This window comes from Rhinopithecus bieti, unplaced genomic scaffold (genome assembly GCF_001698545.2).
Source record: "Rhinopithecus bieti isolate Rb0 unplaced genomic scaffold, ASM169854v2 scaffold_12238, whole genome shotgun sequence".
NCBI classification, from domain to species: Eukaryota; Metazoa; Chordata; class Mammalia; order Primates; family Cercopithecidae; genus Rhinopithecus; species Rhinopithecus bieti.
Genome location: NW_016807069.1, coordinates 6,076 through 14,158, shown reverse-complemented (window position 1 = coordinate 14,158; position 8,083 = coordinate 6,076). Strand labels below are relative to the sequence as shown.

Sequence of the window (8,083 nt, the reverse complement as noted above, 5' to 3'; positions counted from 1 at the left end):
AAAAAAAAAAAAAAAAAAAAAAAAAGAAACTAGAAATCAACAGCAGAAAATCTAGAAAATTAACAAGGATGTGAGAATTAAACTACACCCTCTGGAATAAGCAGTGGATCAAAAAGAAATCCGAAGGGGAATTTTAAAATATCTTGAGGCCACCGTGGTTCTCCGACATTCGGATTCTGGGACTTACACCACCAGCTCTCCCAGTTCCCAGGACTTTGGGTTCAGATTGGGAGTTCCACCACTGGCTCCACTAGTTCTCAGACATTTGAATTCAGACTGAATTACACCACCAGCTTTCCTGGTTTTACATCTGGCAGGTGGCAGATAGTGAGACTTCTGCACCTCCAACGTCATGTGATCCAACTCCCGTAACAAATTTCCTTAGTCTTTTTTTTTTTTTAATGTTGGTTCAGTTTCTCTGAAGAACGTTGACTAATACAAATTGGTCATCTCAATAGATACAGAAAAGACATTTGACAAAACCCAAACCCTTCCATGATTAAAAAAAAAAAAAAGAAAAAAGAAAAAAACTTAAAAAACCAGGAGCAGAAGGAAATTACCTCAACATAGTAAATCCATGTATAAATAGTCCACAGTTAACATCTTATTCAGCAGTGAAAAACTGACAGCTTTTCCTCTAAGATCATGTACAAGACAAGATTATCCACTTTTACCACTTCTATTCAACATAATACTGAATGTCCTATCCAGAACAAGTAGGCCACAATAAAAAAGAAAGTGAAAAAGATACCTGAATGATAAAGGAAGTAAAATCACCTCTGTTCACAGATGATATTACCTTATATGTGGAAAACCCGAAAGCAGCTACAGATAAAGTAATAGTATTGACTAATTTATTGTGCTATTCATCTATGACTGCATAGCAATTTCCCATTCATTTAGAGGCTTAAAACAAAACACATTTATAGTCTCACAGTTTCTCTGGGTCAGAAATCCAGCCATTACTTAGTTTGGTTCTCTGCTTCAGAATCTTCCATGAAACTGTAGCAAAGTGCTAGCCACAGCTGCAGAATGTTTATGTTTAATGGGAGAAGGCCATGCTTCCAAGCTCCTATGGTTGTTAGCAGAATTCAGTTCCTTATGGTTGTAGATATGAGGACTCTATTTCTTGCTAGCCAATGATCAGAGGCTGTTCTCAGTTCTCAGTTGTTTATTGGCCTGAAGTCACCCTTAATTCCTTGCCAAATGGGCCTCCCCAGCGTGATCACTTACTTCACTGAAACCAGCAAGGGAGAGAATCTCCTAGCATAGCGGACATTATAATCTTAACACATCACATTTGCCAAATTCTATTAGTTACAGTTAAGTCACAGATTCCATCCACAGGCAAGGGGGGATTACACATGGACATGAGTATTAAAAAAAAAATAGGACAGGTACAATTAGGAGCTATTTTAGGGTCTGTACACCACATTGTAAAAGATAACTGAATACAATCAATATGTTAAATATTGTCTAATATGGTCAATATGTTAAAATTCCTTCTAGTATCTCTCACGTTTATCACAGCAACCTTTCTGTTGTGAATTTCTATTAATGATAGAAAAGATATGGAATCAACCTAATTGTCCATAAGTCAATGGATAAAGAAAAATGTGGTATATTACACAATGGAATACTATTTAGCTATAAAAACAGTAAAATCATGTCATTTGCAGCAACATGGGTGGAACTGGAGAATATTAAGTGAAATAACCTAGGCACAGGAAATATCACACTTTCTCACTCATATGTGGAAGCTAAAAATGTTGATACTATAAATGTGGAGAGTATAATGATAAATACTGGAGGCTAGGAAGTGTGGGTGGGTGTCTAGGAAGAACAGATGAAGAGATGTCGGTTAATGAGTACAAATATACAGTTAAATAAAAGGTAGAAGTTCTATTAGTCAACAACAAAGTAGAGTGACTATAGTCAAAAACAATGTATTGTGTATTTCAGTAGCTAGAAGACTTGGCTTGTTCCCAACACGTGGCAATAATAAATACTCAAAGTGATGGAAACCACAAATACCCTGACTTGATCATTACACATTCTAAGTGCATCACCAAATATCACCTGTACCCCATAAATATGTAATGTATCATGTATCAATAAAAATAAAATTAATGTCTATTAATTTTTTAAATTATGGTATAAAACCATTTTGGCTGGTATATAAAAACAGAAGTAATTTTAACACAGTAATACTAGAGATCATATTTAGGTACATAAACACATACATACAGAAAACCATAAAAACAATTATGACAAGAAGAGTAAAGAATATAGGAGAGGCTGGGTGTGGTGGCTCACACCTGTAATCCCAGCACTTTGGGAGCCCGAGGATGGCAGATCACTTGAGGTCAGGAGTTCAAGACCAGCCTGGCTAACATGGTGAAACCCCGTTTCTACTAAAAATACAAAAATTAGCCAGGCATGGTGGTGCACACCTGTAATCCCAGGTACTTGGCAGGCTGAGGCACAAGAATCTGGACCCGGGAGTCTGAGGTTGCAGTGAGCCGACATCGCAACACTGCTCTGCAGCCTGGGCAATAGAGTGAGACTCTGTCTCAAAAGAAAACAATGTATAGTAGAGAGTCATAGATTTCTTCAACTTTATTTGTAATGCTTTTGTTTTAAGTAAAAGAAAACTATTCTAATTTAAAAGCAAATCGTTTTAGAATCGGGTAAAACTATATCAGATTATAGGATGGATCATTTATACTCTTTAGTTATCTGTGTGTGAAATTTTCATTAAAATAAAAGACAAATGAAAGAGCAAAGTATGATCATTAGCAACAATTCCACTCTGAAACTCCTTTTTAGAAAAAAAGAAAGCAAGCTTTTTCTTCACACACAGCTAGGAAACATTGGATGGCAAGAAGTCACTTACCTGTGATATTCTCACTTATACGTGGAAGCTTTAAAAAAAAGTTGATTTCATGGAGGCAAAGAATAGACTGGTGGTTACCAGAGGTTGGGAAAGTCAGAGGAAGGGGATGATGAAAAGAGGTTGGTTAAAAGGTACAAAAATACAGCTACATAGAAGGAATAAGTTCTCATGTTCATAGTACAATAGGGTAACTCTAGTTAACAATAATTTATTGTCTATTTTGAAAAGGCTAGAAGAGAAAATTTGGAATGTTCCCACCACAAAGAAATGATCAATGGTTGAGGCAATGGATGTCCCAAAGATCCTGATTTGATCATTACACATTGTATGCTTGTATCAAAATATCACACATACCCCATAAATATGTACAAATATTATGTTTCAATTAAAAAGTCACTTACCTGTATCTAAGAGTTGAATCAGGCTTAAATTGAGGATTAGCTGTTCTGTCTGATTTATTGAGCAGCCATGGCTTGGGGACAGAAGTTTCTTAAAAGATCCCTGACTTCAGAGACTCTAGGAAAGAAAGGAAACTGAAACTCAGAGCAGCAAACGCTCAGCTGGCAGCATGCCAACTGCCACTAAGTTTCTTTTTCCTCACTAGGAAGAGAGAGAAACAAAGAAAAAACAAATCCTGCTGAGCACATAAAAACAATAACTGGTCCCCTTGTAGCCCACATGTAGGCATGCAGGAAATGATCATTACCAAGAAAAAACTGCAGTAAAGCTAATAGTGAACATTTCATGTGCCTTTTTCTACTTCCCTCATTTTTCCTACATTTATTAATTGGAATTTAGAGTTGTGCATGGCACTGTGTAACTGCGTATGTTTTCCTAATTTCTCCTCAGAACAACTGCATACCGTAAACACTATGACTATCCCCATTTGTTAAAGTACAAAAAAATAATAATTCAGCTGAAAGAATCATGGAGCTGGATGGTATTCAAAGCCAAGCCTCTCTGCACTGGAACAAACAGATGAAGATTCAGCTTTTCCTGAATTCACAAGGCATTACGCTGTTCATTTTCTCATTTACTCCTTCACTCAGTCCACACTGGCATAGACCCTGGGGAAGGATAATGGTGGGTAAGATTTAAAAAATAAAAATTAAAATAAAACACATGCCCTCAAAGAGAGTGCTGTATACTCAGGAAGACAGTCAGGCATAGCCATCTGAATTACCGTGCTAAGTACTAAACAAGATTCTCTGAAAGCCAGGAGAACAGTGGCCTCATCCAGTCTTGGGGCACTTGTAAAAGGCTTGCTAGCAAATCAAAGTTTAAACTGAGACATGAAGTGAAAGCAAGGAAGGCAGGAGAACATGGTATCATCAGGTCCATCCAAGTATTTCAGTCTGTCTGGAATGGAGTGAGAGCATTGGATTCATAAGCAATGGGGCTAGGGAGGTGACTAGGGCCGAACAGGGCCTTGCAAGTTTTTAATTAAGTTGGATTTTATCATTAAGACAATGAGAAGTTATTAAGGCTCTAAAAGCAGAGGAATGGCATATTAAAATTGAATGTCTTCGAAGAAAAAAGGGTATATCAGTTTTATCTTGCTTTGTAACAAGTTATTACCATCCACAGGCTTTAAAACAATTCAAATATATTATTGCACAGCTTCCATGGATTAGGAGACTAGCATGACTCAGCTAGATACTCTGCTCACGGTCTGTCACTCAAGGTGTTAGCCAGCTATCTTGTCGTATCAATCTCCAATAAAAGGAATCAAGGCTACTTGGAGAAATGTTTGACTACAGGTCTGGGATCAAAAAACTACAAAATGAACGTAGAATATCTTCTCATGCCAGAAAGTAAGAAGGTGCTCAAAAACAAATGGGACATGTCAGAAGGCAGAGAAATGACCAAAAGGGAAACAATTTGAGAGAAAAAAAAATATGAGTATTGGATTATCACCCATGGAATAAAATAAATATCTATACTGATATAAATAAACAAATAACTGAGTAAGTAAATAAATGAGTGAGAAATCACAACTCTAAATTCCAATTAATGCAGGAAAAATGAGGGAAGTAGAAAATCAGTATTAGGTAAATTCTATAGTAATAAATTTTTACAGGATGATCCAGCAATGTATGCTAAAATTAATGAGTATAAATTTAGAGAGAAATAGAATATTTATATAGCCTCAAAGACTCTCCCCTGGTATATTTATTAATTTCAAAAGAAAAAAATCGTCACTTTAAAGTGGTTAAATCCTGCAGATACCACCTTAACTAAGTGATCAAGGATAACATTGCCAGGATGGGCATATTGATGCCAGGCACCCCAGTTATCATTCACAGAGAAGAGTGCATCGCTTGTGTGGTATTATTGCATAACTTTCATCTAATCATGAGAAAACATCAGACAGACTCAAACTGAAGGACGTATTATAAAATACCTTCCCAGAATTCTTGAAGTGTCAAGATCCTGAAAGACAAGGAAAGACTAAGGAACTGTCACAGACTGGAGGAGACTAAAGAGACAGCTAAATACATTGTGAGATCTTAAATGGATCTTGGGACAAAGGACACTAATAGAAAAACTAATGAAATTTGAATGAGGTCTGTGATTTAGTTAATAATATCATACCAATGTTAATTTCTTGGTGTTGATAATTTTACTCTGGTTATGAGAAATGTTAATTTTAAGGAAAGCTGAATCAAGGGTATATGAAGACTTTCTGTACTATATTTCAACTTTTCTGTAAGTGTGAAATTATTACCAAAAAAAACCCCACAAAAATTAACGGACAACTTTCTTACAAAGAGAATCCCCAACCCCCATGACTTGTGAAATCTTTTAAATATTAGACAATGAAGAGGTCCTGGCAGGCTGATAGCCAGACCATGGGCGTGACTGTGGCTCACAAAACGCCAGAAAAGTGCTTATGGCGCTGCACTGGTAACAACTGCTGGAAATTCACACTCTGGGCTACTGGGGAAAGCTGGTGGCAGGGAAATGTCTCACTCGAGTCACACTGCTACAAAACCACCTTAGGGGGATACTGAGGAAAGCTGAAAGCTGCTAGGTGCTGCTGGCCACCATGGACTCACTGCAGGAGCTTGGCACTGGAATAGCTGTGCCTGCTGCAGAAGCTGGGCCCTGAGAAGTAACACGTGCTTCAAAATCTGCAGAACCCGAGAGCAAAACTTTCTCTTGCAATGTCTCTTCAGCGCCCTCTACTGACAAAGGTTAAGTTTATGCCGGCTGACAGAAGAAAAACATTTAAAGAGACTGTTTACGTTTTCAGAGACTGGGCAATGCATGAGTTTGGAGCTGAGGGAATAAATTGATAACTGGAACAAAAGAAAATGAAACTAGAAGACATAATATTATAAAAGTATTATGAAACCATCATAAACATGTGCAATGGCCTGGATGTTTGCATTGACCCTCCAAATTCATTTTTTTTAAAACATCAGGGTTACTGGTGCAGGTTCGTTGCATAGGTATATTACGTAATGCTGAAGTTTGGCCTTCTAGTGAAAGCATTACTCAAATAGCGAACATGGTATCCAATAGGTAGTTTTCGAATTCTTGACCCCCTTCCACCCACCTCTCTTTTGGAGTCCTCAATATCTACTATTTCCATATTTATATCCATGTGTACCCATTGTTTAGCTCCCACTATAAGTGAGAATATCTGATATTTGATTTTTTGATTCAGAGTTATTTCACATAGAAAAATGGCCTCCAGCTCCACCCATGTTGCTGCAAAGGACATGAATTTTTTTTCTTTTTGTGGCTGCATAGTATCGCATCATATGGAATATGTACTACATTTTCTTTATCCAGTCTACTATTGATGAACACTTAGATTGATTCCATGACTTTGCGACTGTAAATGATGCTGCGATAAACATAAAAGTGTAGGTGTCTTTTTGGTCAAATGATTTCCTTTCCTTTGAGTAGATACTGATAGTGGGATTGCTGGGTCAAAGAGTAGTTCTATTTTTAGTTCTTTGAGAAATCTCCATACTGTTTTCCATAGGAGTTGTACTAATTTACATTCGCACCAGAAGTGTATGACATTCTCTTTTCTGCACATCCTCACCAACATCTGTTATTTCTTGACTTTTTAATAATAGCCATTCTGACTGGTATGAGATGATATCTCATTGTAGTTTTGATTTGCATTTCCCTGACAATTAGTGATGTTGAACATTTTATCATATGTTTGTTGGCCTCTTTTATGTCTTCTTTTGAGTAATGTCTGTTCATGTCCTTTGCCTACTTTTTAAAGGGGTTATTTTTCTGTTGATTTGTTTGTATTCCTTATAGATTCTGGATATTAGTTCTTCGTCAGATGCATAGTTTGCAAATATTTTCTCTCATTTTGTAGGTTGTTAACTCTGTTGTTTCTTTTTCTATGCAAAAGCTCTTTAGTTTAATTGAGTCCCATTTCTCTATTTTTGTTTTCGTTACATTTGCTTTTGAGGTGTTAGTCATAAATTATTTGGTTAGGCCAATGTCCAGAAGAATTTTTTCCTACATTTTCTTCTATGATTTTTATACTCTCAGACTTTACACTTAATGTTTTAATTCATCTTTAGTTAATTTTTGTGTATGGTGATATATTGGGTCCAGTTTCATTCTTCTACATGGCAAGTCAGTTTTCTCAGCACCATTTACTGAATAGGGTATCCCTTCCTCACTGTTTATTTTTGTCAGCTTTGTAAAATATCAGTTTGTTGTAGGTATGGGGCTTTATTTCTGAGTTCTCTATTCTGTTCCATTGAACTATGTATCTATTTTTTTACGAGTACCATGCTGTTTTGGTTACTACAGCCACATAGTATAAAGTCAGGTAATGTGATGCATCTGGCTTTATTCTTTTTTGCTTAGGACCATTTTGACTGTTTGGGCTCATTTTTGGTTCCATATGAATTTTAGAATTGTTTTTTCTAATTGTGTGAAAAATGACTGCAGTAATTGAATCTGTAAACTGCTTTGGGAAGTATGGTCATTTCAATGATATTTATTTTTCCTATTCATGAGTATTAGATGTTTTTCCGTTTGTTTGTGTCATCTACGATTTCTTTCCTCAGTGTTCCGTAATTCCTGTTGTGGAGATCTTTCACTTTCTCAGTTAAATGTACTCCTAGGTAATTTTTTGTGTGCACACAGAAAAAGCATTTGATGAAATACAACCTCTCATTGTGATTTTTTTTTTAGAAAACC

The 8,083-nt window shown here is 36.4% G+C and overlaps 1 protein-coding gene across 1 annotated transcript in view; it reads right to left on the bottom strand.

Moving 5' to 3' along the window:
* IFI44L (interferon induced protein 44 like) overlaps positions 1 to 3,464 on the bottom strand; it is a 23,959-nt gene extending 20,495 nt beyond the window's left edge. Inside the window, exon 1 of the mRNA XM_017880101.1 lies at positions 3,298 to 3,464. The gene's annotated coding sequence lies outside the window, so the exon portion shown is untranslated. The remainder of the gene's footprint in view (positions 1 to 3,297) is intronic.
* Between the last annotated feature and the right edge of the window lie 4,619 nt (positions 3,465 to 8,083).